General features: G+C 33.9%; 1 protein-coding gene and 1 pseudogene across 4 annotated transcripts in view; both read right to left on the bottom strand.

Moving 5' to 3' along the window:
• The window catches only part of LOC145239866 (tubby-related protein 4-like), a 647,302-nt gene that overhangs the window by 174,373 nt on the left and 454,459 nt on the right, over window positions 1-18,470 (bottom strand). The gene's annotated exons all lie outside the window — the stretch shown is intronic.
• On the bottom strand, window positions 14,365-14,490 carry LOC145240595 (U2 spliceosomal RNA; annotated as a pseudogene).

Here is an 18,470-nt window from a genome sequence, read left to right as displayed (position 1 = left end):
AGACGGCTTTCCTTATTTTAGTAAAATGTTAAACTTAATATTGCAATAACTATCAAATTTATAAATAATAAAAAACATCTAAACATCCATATTATTTTAGAACTTAAAAAGTATACCTGTATGTTTTTTCTAGAGACAATAATTTGTTTCTGTTGTGGATGGTGGTTGGTTTTTTAAGTAGTTATGTCTGCACACAAACATTAGGAGGAAGGTAATATTTGATATGAGCAAAAAAAGAGAAAAATACATGGCCTTTATTAACCTTATCATTAAGAGTGAGTCCAGGGAGCAATACAAAAAAAAAAAACCCCAAAAAAACAAAAGCAATGAGCTCATAGTTGGCATATAAACCTGGTAAAAGACAATTTATAGTCCAAGGGATCTTCAGAAGTCAATTTTACTCATAAATCTTTTGGTCAGTTTTGTTAGTACTCTTTCATGAACGAAAGCTCCTCAGGTGACAGGCAATAAACCTATTCTCCTACAAAAGGAGATGGTAATACCTGAGAGGATGACCAGTCATTACTTTAGGAGCTATGATGAATTCTGTGTTTCTTTATAATATAACACTTACTCTAAGTTAATAAGTTAATAATATTATAAAGTGCTGTGTGCACAGAGGGTGTAAGAAACCATTAAAAATCAATGGAATTGGTAAAATCAATTTCACCCACTGGTCAGCACAGTAAGAGTTCCATCACTACTGAGAGTGTGTCAAGTGACAGGTAATACCTCTTCTTTAGAATTCTAAATAACACACTGTGTTTTTATTTCCACTCTAACACTAAACCCAAGTCCAGCTGTAAATAAAAAAAATGTTATAAACAGAAATTATATGCACGTAATGGATGTATTAGAACCATGAAAAATCAATGTATAGTCCAAGAGACGATTAAAAGTCAATTTCGCTCGAAAATGTTTCACTTGGAACCATTGGCATTTCCTAACAGATCAGAATGTCCCAAGCGACAGACAATAAACCCATTCTTCCTCTTAAAAGTAATGCATAGGAGGAAGATTTCCTGTTGCGTTTTGAGTCTGTGATGGATTCTAAATAGTACAAATGCTCCGTGTTTCTTTTAATTCAAGTGACAATGTGAAAATAGGAAAAAGTGTAAAAACAAGCTGTGCACTGTGCACCGAACAAATTTCTCTGGTTGTCAGAATTGCCCTTGATGATTGCAGGAACTCAAGTGACAAGCAATAAAACGGTCACCTCTCCAAAAGTCAATAGAAGATGAAGAAGTCTTAGAAGATGATCCATTGTGATGTTATTTCTACGTATGGAATTTATTTAAAGAAATAACTCATTGAATTACCAGCACATGAAAATACCTTGAATATTGAAAAAAACATTATCGAAATAAATGCCTGACAGGAACATTTCACAGCAATCACACTTTGATACATCCATGCGTATGAAGAACGGGTAGGTACATGATGTGACTACCAGCACACGTAAAACAAAAAGAACTACGTTACGCTTCCTCATGTATGGATATAAATCAAATTAGTTTCTCTTCAATTTCTCAAATGTCAACACATGTTCAAGCAAACTCTGTCCGCAGAGACGTTAAATCCCCATTATGATGTGATAGGCATGAATTTTAATACCCAGCATGCACACTTATACCATCGAGTGAAGATTTAAATCTCCTTTTTAAACAATTTTATTTCAAACTACTGTTCTTATGACACGTACGTACACACACACACACACACACACACACACACACACACACGTATTCACTTATATGATTTCTGGACCGTTTTTCTCAAAAATAACCACACGGACTTAAAACCCGCGTGCAGCAGACTTATCATATAAAAATTAGTAATTTCAAGCTTTGTGCTATTCTCACAAAATCCTCACTTCATTAAACCAATCATTATGAAAATTCCACACCAGAAAACAAACACATAAATAAATGTTTTTTATTTCATGTTTTTAGTGTTCCTTGTTGAGTGTCTTTTTTTTATTTTCTTCACTATATCAACCTACTGACATACACTGCTACTGATAGGGGGATACGAGAACAGGTAAAGATGGATTTATAAAATCATGGAAGGCATTCCATCATTTTGAGAATGTAACAGTTGTCCATTGAATATAAACACATATTAAATCAATGTTTTTAACCTTGTAAAAAGCAAAATGAATTATTAAATGTTATTATTGTGAAATGTAGAAATTAGTAAAAAAAGAAAATAGCGTCGTTAATGTAAGAATAGTTGAAGCAGGTATCAACTAATAATTGTGTTATTTTCCCTGAAAGAATTTAGAGATTTCTGCAAAGAATTGTTAATTAGTTACGTGACAACCACTGAATATCATACAAAATCTAACTAACAAGTGGAATATTACTTGTAGATACGTTTACGTGAGGTATTGGGATGAGGTGCACTTCTGTTCAGTCCTAAGCGGTCCACCACCCTTCTCTCTAAGAAAGGGTTAGTTTATTACAAATTGCCAGAATTGTGGGCAATGCTGACAGAGTTGCTCAAAATCACACCTGACCTTGTGCCTACCTTCCTGGAGAGGAGGTAACTATATTTAGTGCACCAGATAATTTCAAGCCTGAGTACAAATTCAAAAATGTCACCACTTGAGCAAAAAACATTTGATAAATTAGAAAGTTCTAAAAATATATAATGATACACAATTTCAGCAAAAAAGGTTATTTGAATTTTGGTAATGATAAAAAATATTTCATTTCTTCTGTAAAGTTTAACTAAAAATTGCCAGAACCTTAACACAGATAAAGATCTACGGAATGTTTTCATAAGAACAACATCTTTAACTAATATATAATATATAATATTTTAACACCTTAAAATAAAGATTAAAAATCCAAACCACTTTTTACATTCCTATTCCAATATTTTCTCTAATATCATTTTTGTATAATTTTTTATTTAATTGGACTATTATCCTCATCTTCTAGTTGTTGTTTGCACGTTTTGGCCAATTATTGCTCTGGCCTTCGTCAGATTAACCGTAACGGGATAGGAATGTCGAACCCTAACCCAACTACATCCACAGCAATTGCTGCCTTCAATAGTTGTTGTCATCTCATCGCGGTTTGTCAACTAATCCTCTGACCAGCTTTGGGTAGGATCGAAACCGATTGTTATATTATAATATACAATAATATAATAATCGGTACGGACCTGACAATTTGAAGAACAATTGGATTTTTCAGAGTAAAAAATCCAACCTTGATTGCCCTTTGGGGCCCATGGTGCAGTGGATAGAGATGCAGAATATCTACGATTCCAGGTGAGCATTGCATCCAGAGGTAACGGTTTCGATCCCACCCAAAGCCGGTCAGAGGATTAGTTGACCAAACCATGGTGAGATGACAACAGCTATTGAAGGCAGCAATTGCTGTGGATGTGGTTGGAGGATTCGACATTCCTATCCTGTTGTGGTTAACCTGACAAAGGCTAGCGGTATAATTGGCCGAAACGTTGTGACAACAGCTAGAAGATGAGGATAATAGTCCAATTAATTAAATAAAAAATTATACAATTTACTCGTCTCCAAAATAATTCCAAACTAATTCAATAATATTATTTTGGTTTTTATTTTGGAAAATATAAAAGTATTTTGATTTAACATCTTTCTACTAAAATTTGATAAATAGTATTCTGATGATCTCTCACAGAATACGAGTTAAATTAAAGATTTTTTTTTTACTAAATATCATATTGCAAGAAATATATGTTTTCTTTCGCCGAGCAACAATAGAAATGTTAATTATTATAAATCAATGTCTAAAATTATCTATATTTTATCAAATGCCAAACACCAAATGAATAACACATCAATTTATGGGTCAAAAAGAAAATAGGTTTTTATATCGAATGAGTAGAAAGAGGAAGACGAGTGTAAAATGGCCGAAATTTATAATAAGCAGACAAGTTGATACATTGAAAGAAAATGATGCCAATCCTAATTAGTATTAAATTAATTAGGAATCAATTTAAAAGCATCAATTTACAAATGATGACATTAAAATATCTTAAGACATGTCTTGATTTGATAACTTAGTCATTGAAATGACTATATTAAAGGGGAACCGATACAACAATTATCAATTTGAAACGTGCCACATGTTATTAAATTCTATAGAAAAAGAAATTAAATGTTTTTTTATAGTAAAACTTATTTTAATAACAAAATGGCTAATACATTTCAATTTATAAAGAACCACTTACTTGTACGAGGGGTGTGCAATAAGTAATGCCCCTGATCCACTTCCAGTTGTCTGATCTAGCTGAAATTTTGCATGTGCAATGATTTATATCTCTACGGGTTATGTGGCAAATTACAGCTCTGAACTAATTGTGCTTTATGTTTTTCAGGTGTTTGAACTGAGTCAGGTGTGAAATGGAGCCTGTTGAAAGTCGAGCAGTGATCCGGTTTTTGTAGGACACACACCACAGGAGACTTTTGATGAAATAAAAAAACTTATGGTGATAATGCCCCATCATATGACCTTGTAAAACCTGGCATCGTAAATTCAAACATGGTCGGAAGTCTATGGAAACAGCTCCCAGACCTGGTCGCCCCCCCTCTCTTCTGCCATTGATGAGGCATCTGTCCGTCAAGTTGAGGTTGCCATTTTGGAAGATCGGCGTATTACTATTCGCTAAATAGCCCAAGATGTCAAGATTAGTACAGGGTTTATGGAAACTATCATTCATGACCATTTGCATATGCATAAGGTGTCTGCCAGATAGATTCCCAGGTTGCTCACACCATTCCAGAAGCAAGATCGCATCGAGTGCTCAAGGATGAATTTGGAGATGTGCCAAGATGAGTCAAAGTTTTTCAAAAGACTGATTACACAGGATGAAACCTGGGTCCATCACTATGATCCAGAGTCCAAAGCTCAGTTAATGCAGTGGAGGCACTTGGACTCACCACCTCCAAAGAAAGCAAGGGTGCAGCCCTCTGCTGGCAAGGTCATGCTCACAGTCTTCTGGGACTAGGACGAAGTAGTGATGACAGATTTCTTAGCAAAGAGTACCACAATTACAGGAGCTTATTATGCTTCACTTTTGAGGAAATTAAGGGAAGCTATCAAAATCAAGAGGCGGGTCAAGATCAGCAAAGGTACCCTCCTCCTGCAGGAGAACGCTCTGGTCCACAACTCGCATGTCACCAGATCAGAAGCATGGGTGTGTGGTTATGAAATCCTTCCCCATCCTCCCTACTCTCCTGACCTTGCACCATCTGACTTTCACCTCTTCCCGGCCATGAAGTTGTTTTTGAAAGGAAAGCGTTTTCCAGATGATGCAGCCTTGATTTCTGAAGTCACGTCGTGGTTGGAGGACCAACCTGGGGTGTTCTACAAAAACGGTCTCCAGAGCTGCATCAAACGATGGGAGAAACGTATAACTCTAGGTGGTTCCTATGTAGAGAAAGACTAATAACTGTGCCAATTTTCGTAGCTCTACTGCTATGGGAAGTGGGTCACGGGCATTACTTATTGCATGCCCCTCGTAGAGTATCAATAATTAAATGCAACCGATTTTGAAAGTTAGTTTTAATTTAAGTTTTATCATTTTCAAGTTATTATTTCATATAAGATTTTCGCTTTAAGTGGAGGGTCTTAATTACTGATTATATTTAGTTTGTATATCTACAACTACGCCATTTTATTGGATAACTTATGAATAAAGACTTAAAATAAAGCAGAATAGTAAATATACAGGGTTTCTTGGTGTTCAATCAAGAGAAAAACGTCCTGACCAAGATATACATATATTAAAACTATTATTATTATTATTATTGTTGTTATTATTATTATTAAAACTACTATTATTATTATTATTATTAAAACTATTATTATTATCATTATTATTATTATGATTATTATTATTAAAACTATTATTATTATTATTATTAAAACTATTATTATTATTAAAACTATTATTATTATCATTATTATTAAAACTACTATTATTATTATTATTATTAAAACTATTATTATTATTATTATTATTAAAACTATTATTATTATCATTATTATTATTATCATTATTATTATTAAAACTATTATTATTATTATTATTATTATTATTAAAACTATTATTATTATTAAAACTATTATTATTATTATTAAAACTATTATTATTATTATTATTATTATTATTTACTCATTATCAGTAGTCACAGAAGCTATCATTAAAGATTTCTCTCAGATTTACAGTATTCTCCACCGCTTTTAATAATTTTTTCAGATGAATTTGGATTATTGCAACAGCTGCTTACCATTGATTTCTCATTGGCCGCGACCATTGGTCTTCACTGGAATTTGGGTGGCAATAAACCTTCCCAAGATCCCAGTCCTCTTTACACTCATCCAGTGGAGGTCTGGCTAGTGCTTCCTCTCCTTAGTCTCTCCATCCTTCTTGACCTTCCTCACTTATTTGATGTGGTGCTAATTTATGGTGACATACACACATGCACACACACACAAACACAAAAAAGGGGTGCAGAATGTAGGGGCATAGGGGAGTTAACTTACGATTAGACCGTTTCAATTTTTATGATTCCATGTGATGTTCATTTGTGTAGCCGTTTCTGTCTGTAAGCTCATATATGTTCGTCTCGACATTCAAAGGTTTTCCTTAATATTTCAGCCATGTTCATTAATGTTATCCATTGTATCTTCTCAGCCATCTCTCTGATTCCAATCTCTCCCATTCTTTTTTCAAAGTTTTTCAATATTGTTCCTAGTGCTCCTACTATTAATGGTATTATCTTGACTTTCTTCATCTTCCATATCCCTTTTGAGCTCTCTGGACAATTCTGTGTATTTGCTCTGCTTCTTTGTCTCCTGGATCTTTACTCTGTGGTCTGCTAGAACGGCAAAATCTACAATCTAGTAGAACTTTTACTTCTGTTTACTATCATGACATTCGGTCTTCAAGCGTGAATAGGTTTATCTGCTTGTATATCCATGTCTCATAGGATCTTGTGACTTTCATTTGTCTGTGTGTTCAAGATGCAATTGTCTGCATAATTGCCAGTGTACTGCCTTCCCCACTTGATTGTGTCTATTTTTATATTCTTTTTGGACTAGTTTTCTGCATTAACTGATTATGTGGTTTATTGTTTCATCTCTTTGTCCACAGAGTCTACACTCATTATTATTATTATTATTATTATTATTATTATTATTATTATTATTGTCGTCATTGTTGTTGCAGTTCTTGTAGCTACTATTTTGTGTTATCTGAAATTATCATACATAGCACATACTAATATTTTGTTTGCTTTATTATTGGTCTGAACAATGACATTCAACTGTTGCAAAAGAAAGTTTACTCTATCGTATACACATTAAAGAAATTAAGGAATAACAACTTAGCTAGGTATGTGACAATGTCATTGAATGTAACGATGATGATGATGATGATGATGATGATGATGGTGGTGGTGGTGGTGGTGGTGGTGGAAAAAAGAGCATTGTAAGGAAAGGTTGTTATGATATCAATTTAATACACACACACACTTATTTGTGGATATTGATAAAGAAGAAATCTGTTTTATTTATGATAGTTTCTTTTGGCATAAACGGCCATTAAAACAGAACACTAGCTGAAAACGTGATGCTCCAATATAAAGATATCTAAAAGAAATATCAGAAATGACGCCTTTCAGCGATTTGACAAACTTCATCTTAATAGGCAACCCCTATTAAGAAAAAGCATTTAACCAAATTCTGAGTACAAAATTTATTGTTGGATCACCCGAAATATAAGCCATATGTTATGCGTTTCTTTGGATAAGGAAAAACAAGGTTTTCAAAGAATTGTGAAATGAAATTCTGGGAATTGGAAGCGGGGTTAAGCCTACCTGATTCTCAATATAATGAAAAACAAAAATAACCTCAACGACATACTCTACCAACTGCCCGGGGCTTTCACACCAGTCAGAGAGAAAAACCTGACTTAAGACACACTCTGTCTTATGCTGGGGAGACTACATGATTCAGAGAAAAAGAACGTTTTATTTAAGTCCCACTCTGTTCCAAACTACTGAATCTATACTGCACAGAGACAAGCCCCCAAACTTAGGGTTATATGTCATAACTTTACTAATGGAAGCCGCCAATTCCCGAATATTTGCCTCTTGAATCAGAGACTTATAAATGATCAAAGTTTTGTAACTCTCAGTGAATAATTATTTTTTGTTTATAAGAAAAATGACCACTGGTGTTTCTTTATTTATTAATTGCCTGTCGAATTGAAGGTGCACTTCATTTTAGGTCTACCCTGACACCCAGACGGTGAAGACACAGACCAAGCCGTTATGAAAAGAGAACTCAGCATGAAGTCAAAGTGACGTACAGTCGGCCAAAGTAAAGTGTTGCAACACAAACTTAGGGCCCTGCATGTTTTCTGTGTTCAGGGTGGTGTTACAGGTGAGTATTAAACTAAAGATCTAAATGTCCCTGGTTCCATAATACTCATACTAGCATTGGCTCCCCTACACCATGAAAATTTTCCTAGATTACTCATTTACATGTCCCATTATTGCAGTCCACATACAAAGCAGTAATAACTGATCAAAACTATTGTTTCTCACCTAACTCCAATATAATAAATTACACAAATAACTTAATACAAACACCCCTAAAAACACATACCCACATTGGGTCCACCTCCACCTTAATAAAATTATGTATATAAAACCACATTCATTTCTTTAACAATGACAACTATGATAAAAAGACAGGAACATCCCTAATTTAAAACCTTAGATCTAAAAACACACCTTTCTCTAAAAAATGGGCTATACTCAAGAAGTCAAGATCATATACACCAGACTCAAAATCATGTCAGTTATGCATCTCAGACGCAGTTAAAATAATAAAATAATAAAGTCTCCCCAGACTAATTCTGCTCAATCTGATTCGCTTACCTATAGCTATTCCTATATTCCAAATTCACATGCTAAACGAATGGTAATGTACCATTCAAATATGGCATCACAATGATACCTACTTTTTCCCTCTGAGTAAATTGCTGCATTTATTTTCTTACATTTAACAGTGTAAGTTTGCATGTCTTCTCACTCTCTTTCTCTCTCCCTCCCTATCTCTCTCTGTATATATTCTTCCCAACTCTCTCTCACTCTCTCTCTCTTTCTTTCTCACTCATTTTACATTTCTTCACGGCGATGCTGAGGAAAAACAACAAGCATTTATTTTCTCTTTCTCTTGCTCACTTGCTTTGTACATTTGTTCCACTAATTAATTATATTTTTTCAGACATAGTTACAGTTTTTTTTTGTACTTTATTTAAATATACTTTTTTGAAAGCTGCACAATCTATTATGATTATCGCCAAATTAAAAATAAAAGTTTCGGCAATATCATCTACTGGATTCTTGACATTAATATTAGTTTAATTATATCTTTAAAAATTGTTCAATATTACATCAATATATGAGGAAAATTATGTTTGTTTTTGAACAACAAATTTTTTTAATGTTAATTTGCATAATTTAATTTCCCTCTTACCCACACACACACACACTCAAACACACACGCATGCACACACACACACACACACACACATACACACATATATGATGGGAATATAAGCAAATTATACAAATGTTCGTCAACTTTTTGACAAAAAATTTGTACTCATTGGTTCATTTATACCAACTTTATCTTTCAATTCGTTGTGAGCTGGATGTATGACTAGAACTCTCAGATGATCCAATTTTGAATCAACAAAACTTTGTTGAGTCATGTTACTAGATTTTATGTATGCAGCTTTTGATTTTTGTATATTTTGATACGTAAGCATGTGTACATACCCAAGTCTGATCATTGAATTGCTGATTCGCAAGAATCTGCTAAGGATATCTCCATTCCTGACATTCACCAGGGATTTTGTACTATCGGCTCTGGACTGCTTTTTCAGCTCACAGGATACTTTTCATAGACTTTACTTGGCTAATTCCCTAAAGTTTGAACTATTTTTGCTTTCTTATTTATATATATTTTTCATTGCTCATTATATGTAATTTTGTATTTCTCCACTACCCTCTCCTTATGTATTTGCTTATTTTCCTATATATGTCCTCATTTGCCCCATCTTCTTTCAACCTACTTTTCAACATACTTCCTACACATAATCTTTCTTTTTCAATTCTAATGTCCTTAAGCTAACTATTTTGTAGATATATAAATCTGGTCTTTTCTACTCTACTGGATTCGAAAATGCCATCGCCTAAAGAGGTTCTTTTTCCCTTTTCCCTTAGAAAACTAATGTTAGAATTCTTTGATTAAGTAGAGTATACCTATACAGTGGAATAGCTCACCTATAGTAAATATAGGCAAAGGTAAAATTTATGCTCAATTGTTGATTATTAAGATCAAACAGAGCCATTGGAAAAGTAGGTTAAGATAAATAAAATTAGCATCTTATTTCAAACACCAAATATTTGGCATACAAATTTTTCGAAATCTTCTAATGTATAATACAAATTTAAATATTCCAATATTTTTTTTTTTTTTAATATGCCAAATATTAGTTTTGTTTGAATTTTTAGAACTGATATAAATAATATTCTCATTTTATTTATCTATATCTAATTTATAGTCACAATGTAATTTATATCGTTAATGTAGATTTCAATATATGAGGTTCTTAGAACTTCATCTATTTAACCTTGTGTGTGAGCTGCAGATGACATTTCAGTCCAACCAATGATCTACAAAGTCCAAAAATTGTGCAAGAGTGTGGATTGTTAGAGTATATGGGTGGGATGGCGGACGATCCTGTCACCTAAAATAACTCCACAAATTTCTCAGACAACTTTTGTGAAAAACATCCAACTGTTGAATTTGTTTTCTGTACAGTGTCAAACACATTGAGCCATACAAGAGTGATGTGAGAACTACAACTTTCTAAAGTCGATGGTGAAGTTTCCAAAAGGCAATTCTAATCAAGATTATCTCATCTACTAGTGTTTACTTTACTTCCAAGGTATTGAAGTTCTTGATATATTTTCAAACTATGACTCTCAACTTAAATTGGTACTTTAGGAAACACATGCAGGTAGTGAGGTGTATATATTCTGTATATATAAACGAGTGGACCAATCCATGTACATGTTATATAGTCCTCTATGTAATGTTCGTTGCATGTGTGTGTACATATTTAACGCATATAATAAACAGATATAGATAACTTCGACAATAGTTTAACAAACAGGACAAATAACACCATTGTCTGCTTGTGCAGAAAAGGGAAGGACATACCTTATTTGGTGCTGGAGCTGGCTGATGAACAACTTCAGTTTTTGTTATGCTTATGGTTAGTTTTAATGCCTTGCAAGCGGCAGAGAATCTGTTGACAAGACATTGAGCTTCCTCAAACGAAGTAGCCCCAAGTACGGCATCATTTGCAAATATTAAGTCCCAATTAAACTGATTCGAGTAAGAGTTTTGACTTAAACCTGATGATGCCACCACTTGTCCTATATTTGTTAGATAAGAAGGGCTGTCCCCTTCTCATATAAGTAAGAAGACAGACTAGATAAGTGAAAATGATATTAGGAAAAGGCTAGAAACGAAACCTGTAGGCAAGTGGATATTTGAAACCTTAGGAATACAGTCCATTTTTAATTCTTTTTAGAAATAGTTGAATAATATTTATGTCAGAAAAAAAAGCAATTGTCCATTCTTTTAGAATAACTGGATATTCAACATGTCAGTTAAAAGAATGGACAATGCGAGTTAAAAATATTGTTTAAAAATAGGTTAGATATTAAACAATTAGAATTGAGAATTCTTTGTTTGCCAAAAATGTGTTTGGACAGACATATGTAAATCCACGTGAAAGTTAGTCACGTTGGGAACCACACTTCTCCCATCATAAACAAAGGAGATATCTCAATATATGAACTGAGGATTCGAAGTTAGAGAGGATCAGATAATCAGAGCAGCTCACAAATAGTAATAGAGTCAGTTGGAGACTTAGAGGCGAAGGGAGAAGAGTAAACCATGTAATCAAAAAAGCTTGAATTTCTGACTTCATCAATCAGCCGACAGATGTTATAAGTCCAACATGCAAAACATGTCTATTGGCGATAGTGTGAAAGTGACAGAAACAGGCAGAGTATATTGCCGGGAGTCTCTAGTTGGATCACAGCACATTGGTAGGCTGATGAGTGATGGTCATTCTTGCACAAAATCTGTGAGCAATTATGCGATTCATGCCCTCACTTGATGACAAAGCAGTCCTACTTAGAATTAGCACTGCTTTCCCCTTGGAGATGAGGCAAGAAAAAGAGTCCTAAACATTGCATGCTCACATCAACCTTGGCAGCTAGTTGCAATTGTCTAGGCATTAATCACACAGTAATTCGAAATATAGAAACTTTTCTTTGAATTTTTAAATGTGTGTACACTTCAGGATAATGCCTCTGTGCCAGAGCATGAAACAGCCCTTGTTTGTCTGGAGTTGACAAAGTATTATATTGACATAGCTGCACTAAGTGAAACTCGACTTGCAGATGTATCACAGTTGACAGAAGTTAAAGGAGGATATAATTTTTATTGGAATGGGAAGAGTAATTTATATATATTCATATAATAATTTATATATATTTATATAATAATTTATATATATTTGTATAATAATTCACAATAATGGAGTTAATATTAAATACCTCGGCAAATATTATTAAAAAATTTCACATCACAATTTCACCTCACAATGCATGTTACATGAAAAGGGTTGTCCCCCTTTTCATGTAAGTTAAAAATAAAAAAGAATTAGTTAAATGAAAAATATATCAGATAAAACAAGGATTGAACCCTGTAGATAAGTTTTAAAGAACAATAGGTTGAAATGGAATTTCCAGTTAAATTGTTGATTCAGTTAAAATATTTAATAAATACAATTTGGATGGAAAAACTATTCACAATTCTTAGAAAGAATGCATAATAAAATATTGGTTACAGAATTAGACAAGTAGGTTAAATTCCTTTGTAAAACGATAGAGAGAATGGGAAATTTCCTGGTCGTCAGAAATGGTTTCAAAACGTGCAAATCGCGCATGTTGGAAACACGTGAGTTGTGGTCACGTTGACCAGACATACGTGTGACGTCAGAGTAAAAATGATTTCTCAATATAGGAGAGTTCGAAGTTAGTTAGGGGGAGAGCAGAGAAGGGAGTCAGATCTGGGAAGCAGAGGAGATCAGACCGATTCTCCGTTAGAGTCAAGGCACCCTCTAGGTAGCGAGAGGATTAGAGGTAACCATGTAAATAACTTTGAATCCCTGAAATACAAAATCATTTCCGACCGGTCGACGAATAAATGATCATGTTTTTTATAACTGCCGTCTTTCTGTGTTCATCATTACAACGAGAAAGTTAACATGTTTATATTATATGTACAACTGTCAACGTAAATATCAAACGTACTATCTCTCAGTCTATCTATCAAGATATTCAAAAATCTCTTCTAGTTGAATTACAGGCTTGGTGCTCCTGTAGAAATCTGTACCCTGTCTGTCTCGTTATTTTTAAGAACTGTCTTTCTCTTTATATGTACCATGTCTCCATGTCTCACCAATGTCTCCGTCTCTCAACGATATGAACACTCACAATGAATATATATAATATCTAACATCTCACAACATGATCACACACATAAATACACTAAGACTCTTCCTAATACGAACAGTCAACGCCAAAGAATAATACATATGCCATCTTAATATCACCCATTACATAACATGCATATTAACGTGACCTAAAAGAAAGGATACAAAGACAAGAAGATCCATTATTTTATATTTCAAGAAATGCTTGCATTCAAAATAGATAAATGCAAATTTTGAAAATTATATTTATTGAAAAAGAATTATTTAGATAATAATAACATTTTTATACATCCAATGTTTACAAGACCTTAAAATACTCAATACAACTATTAATCTACATATACACATATTCCTATATAGACTGACATATACTATAGATTTATACATATGCATACACAACAGAAATGCAACAAAAGATGTACCTATTTACTATGCCTCCCCACGGGACAGAGTTAGACACCAGGGTCGTTTTTTAACGTGGAGAAAAGGTACAAAAATAAAAATTGTCTCAGTCGTGAAGGATTTCTCCTCCACCGAAAGAGAACAAGAAAATGAAGTGCAGCATCTGAAGAACAGATTGTATTTATTTGCTTCCCCACTGAGCAAATTAGGCACAAGGCCGTTTTTTAATGTGGAGAGAGAGGGAGGGGGGAGGGAAAAGGGGACCAGCTCCCGAGAGGTGGGAAATTGGAGCTGGATAGTAACTGTTGGTATGAAGGGTTGCCCCTACATTGACCAAGGTCTTATATGTGGGGTTTCCCCCACATATGGTCTTTGCTTGCAGTATCTGCCGGAACAGATACTACACTTTGATCTTGGCCAAAAGGGCCAAGAAATGATGTAGTCAGGTCGAAATAATCTTGATACGTCGAAATTGTCCTTCTTTCATGAAGTCAATTTGCAAATGATTTCATTTACAATGGGTTCAGTTCCGGGTGATCACATTTCATTTAGGATAAATATTCCTTTATTTAAAATCCAATAATAACATATTCAACTTTCTAAATTCAATTTGATATTATACATAAATGACTACATTCTGGTTTAGATTAATTCAGGAATGGTTCACAGCAGAAGAGTCCCTTCTCCATTGTTACACAGATCCCATCAAACCAATGTCGAATGCTGATCAGATAAAACGCATTCTATAATAAAAAAAAAGGTTTTCTAACAGCTTTCTTTCATGTATCCTGTATGTTTCTCATATAAAACTTGAATTTCATTCATTCTTCTTCACAATCAGATTATATAAGCAAAGATAATTATAAATCTTAAAGCAAAATTATAGACTTTACAAACAAATGTGTTTGTATACTCTTCTAAGTACATTAATAAGAATTGTTAGCCTATATAAACACATACACTTTATAATCTTGTATTTTTGTTTTTCTTACAATATCTTCAACAATAATCAGATTTATATTTGAATATAGATTCTATATCCATATGTTCTCATATTTCATTTTTGTGGTTATAAAAATTCACACATAATTACAAGAATTTCTTATCAAAATATTCATCTAAATAACTAACACAAAGACTAAATATATCTTTGATATTTGAGTTTTGTTAGATATCATAATAAAAATAATAATAATAATAATAATAATAACAATAATAATAATAAAATTAATAAAAAGATGATAATGTTAATTGCTGAAAAGCCATTCTAATGTGTTTCTCTGTGCAACGCAAGCAGTTGTATTGTGAAAAAAGAAGCAAGATAAGGCACAAATGTAATATTAGCTGAAGCATATAAAAAGCTGGTGATTCAGTGAATGTGGGAGGGGAGTTTGACTTTTATTCTGAATTGAATTCCAATTTAGACAGAAGTGAATAAGAAGGAGTCAAATGAGAAATGATGGTACAAATAGAATTAATATGCAACAGAGTTTATGAACTAGAAATGCATTGGAGTGCAATAATAAACATAAGATCCATTTTTTAAAAGTATAAGATTATTTTTAAAACTCAGTTTTTAAATTAATATTTAAATTAAAAATATCTTATCAGCTAACCTATTTTATTTTTGTTGGCAATTATTTAAAAAAAAACATTATTTGACAGATGAGATATTATTATTAGATTTTCATATAATTACAAAAAGATTTACTGATAACACATTAATCAATAAATCCTAGGTCTGACATAGATGACACCGCTAATAAACAAACCCATATGCTTTTTATAAATGTATAAAAAGACACATGTCAAAATTTTAATCCAATTTGATTATTAGTTTACAGATTACAAGTTATTTCAGTGAAGATACTATTGCAAATTTTCAAAAGAAAAATCTGAATTCCAGTGTCAATAAGGCATTGCTTTCCGATAAGAAAAATACTTCTCAAGCAAAGCAATAGCTTGATAAGTGCTATCTGGACTCTACATAATCCCGACAACACTTAAGAGAGGGTATGTTAACTTCAAAGATGGTCATACAGATACAAATGAAGTTCAAATTGCATGAGATAGCAGAAGAGCTGAATGTAATGCTAGTGTATTCGCCATTTTTGCCAATGAGAAAGTTGTGTTCAAAGTATTCGCTTGCATTTGCTCACAGTTGATTAACAACAACAATGTGTTGAGGATTTAGAACATATTTTGTTTCAATGCAACAAAAAGGAATTTTTGCATTAATATGTGATAATGGATGAAACATTTAATCCCAGAGTTAAGTCAGCTGAGTGGACAGTGGCAGGTGAAAGCTGTACAAAGTGACCAAAGATGTAAACAGTGGAAAGCAAGACTTAGGCCTCTATACTTTGGGATTCAAACATTATTTTCATGAATTACTTGAAAAGGATGAACGATTAGTAGCAATTAGTATACAATATTATTGGTGCATTTGAAGGAAGGAATCTCTATAAAACAGTCACAAATGAAAAAAGGAAAATGATGCTTTCATTAAGACAATGCACAGTGCCAAAAGTATGATAGTAAACTACATGAAATGCACTTCGAATTGCTTCCACACCCACACTATTCTCCAGGTCTTGATTCCTGCAATTACAGGCTTCTTGCAGACCTTTAAAGAGATATGACGCTAATGTTGAATGGATAAAAGAACCCGAGCCATATTTTTGAAGCCAAACGACAAATTATTGGAATCCTTTTTAGATGAGCAGTTTATACATTTATTTATTTATTAATAGTTGGCCGAAACGTTGTGAAACCAAAACTAAAAGATGAGGATAACAGTCCACTATTATCCGCATCGTTTAGTTCTAGTTTCAAAACGTTTCGGCCAACTATTCCTCTGGCCTTACTGTATCTTATGCCTCCCATAGTTTCCATAGTTAAGAGACTTAGAATTCCGATCCCACTGCAATTTACCACCTGAAAAAGGCCAGAGGAATACTTGACCGAAATGTCATGAAGCAACAACTGGGAGATAAGGACAATAGTCTGGAAATAAATAGACAAATTTTTCTTCAAAAAAAAAAGTCTTGGATTGTTAGAGAAGCATTAGAACCAGTGTATCACCATAGCTAGAGATTATGCTGAATTAAGTCAATTTTTTTTTTTTTTTCATGGAGGTCACCACTTATCAAGGCCCAGAAGCCACTCGAGGATATGGGGGGTTACTGCGTGTACAGTAATCAATGGGATAGTATCGTAGTAATCATTAGTATTGGAGATTTGATAAAGTGTCTTACTTAAGGGGGCGATTCATCAGGAATTTGTTTATGTTGGACATGAAGACATCCAAGTTGTAGTCAGGTGGGAAACAGGCAAACAGAAGAGAGTTCCACAGGTGTGGACTTCTAAGGAAGAAGCTTTGTTCATGGAATCTACGCTTTGATTTAGGCACAGATAAAGAGTGGGGAAACTTACTGACAGTGGCTTCAGCTAGATGGATGTTTTTCATGAAAGATTGGTGAGGGGGGATTGGAGCTCGGACGAGCACTTGCCATGGAAATAACGATAAAACAAAGACAGGCTTGCAACATCTCTTCTGTGGGAGAGAGGTTGCAGGGAAGAGAAAAGGGGATCCCCACTAAGCCACGAAATCTATTTTGTACTCTGTCAAGGCAGGATAGGCGTTTTTAGCAGCTCCTGCCCAGATTTGGCAGCAGTACTCCATTCTTGGACGTATTTGGCTTTTATACAGATAGAGAATTGCATCAGTAGTGAGATATCTTCTGGAGCGGCAGAAGGATCCTACCATTTTCCTAACAACCTGGGCAACAGACTTGATGTACGTGTTCCATTTCAGATCAGGAGTAAATGTCAAACCTAGAAGCTTGTCAAAACATGGAACCTCCCAAGACGACAGCCATCGATTTAAATTGATGCCAGATATGGATCAGAGTGTTGATGATGTAAAGATAAGAGCTTGGTTTTAGATGCATTAAAAGTAACCAGCCGCCTCTTCCCCCACTGTACCATGTGCTCAAGATCAGAGGAGAGAGAATCAGAGAGAACTTTGTCATTTACGGCCTTTGATGTGTTGCCATAGATGGTTGTGTCATCAGCATAGATGACAACAAATGATTTATGTATGTGTTTTGGAAGATCATTTATGTAGATCAGGAAGAGAGTTGGGACCAGGATAGACCCCTGAGGGACTCCAGCATTAATACTATGGGCCTCTGATTTCTGCCCATCAACCTCTACTCTTATGAGCCTATCAGAGAGATATGATTTAATAATTGAGAAAACATTTCCAGTTATACCGTAGCTGGAAATCTTGTGAAGTAGGCCCTTATGCCATACTCTATTGAAGGTCTTTGATATGTCAAGAGCAATTGCCCTAGAAAGGAAGCCTTTGTCGAGGTTGAGAGATTCACTAATCCTATGAGATATAACCGTTAGCA

The sequence above is a fragment of the Euprymna scolopes genome, chromosome 19 (assembly GCF_053919585.1).
Source record: "Euprymna scolopes isolate OS-2025 chromosome 19, ASM5391958v1, whole genome shotgun sequence".
NCBI classification, from domain to species: domain Eukaryota; kingdom Metazoa; phylum Mollusca; class Cephalopoda; order Sepiida; family Sepiolidae; genus Euprymna; species Euprymna scolopes.
Note: the sequence above shows the minus strand (reverse complement) of the source record. Positions and strands in the feature narration are given on the sequence as shown.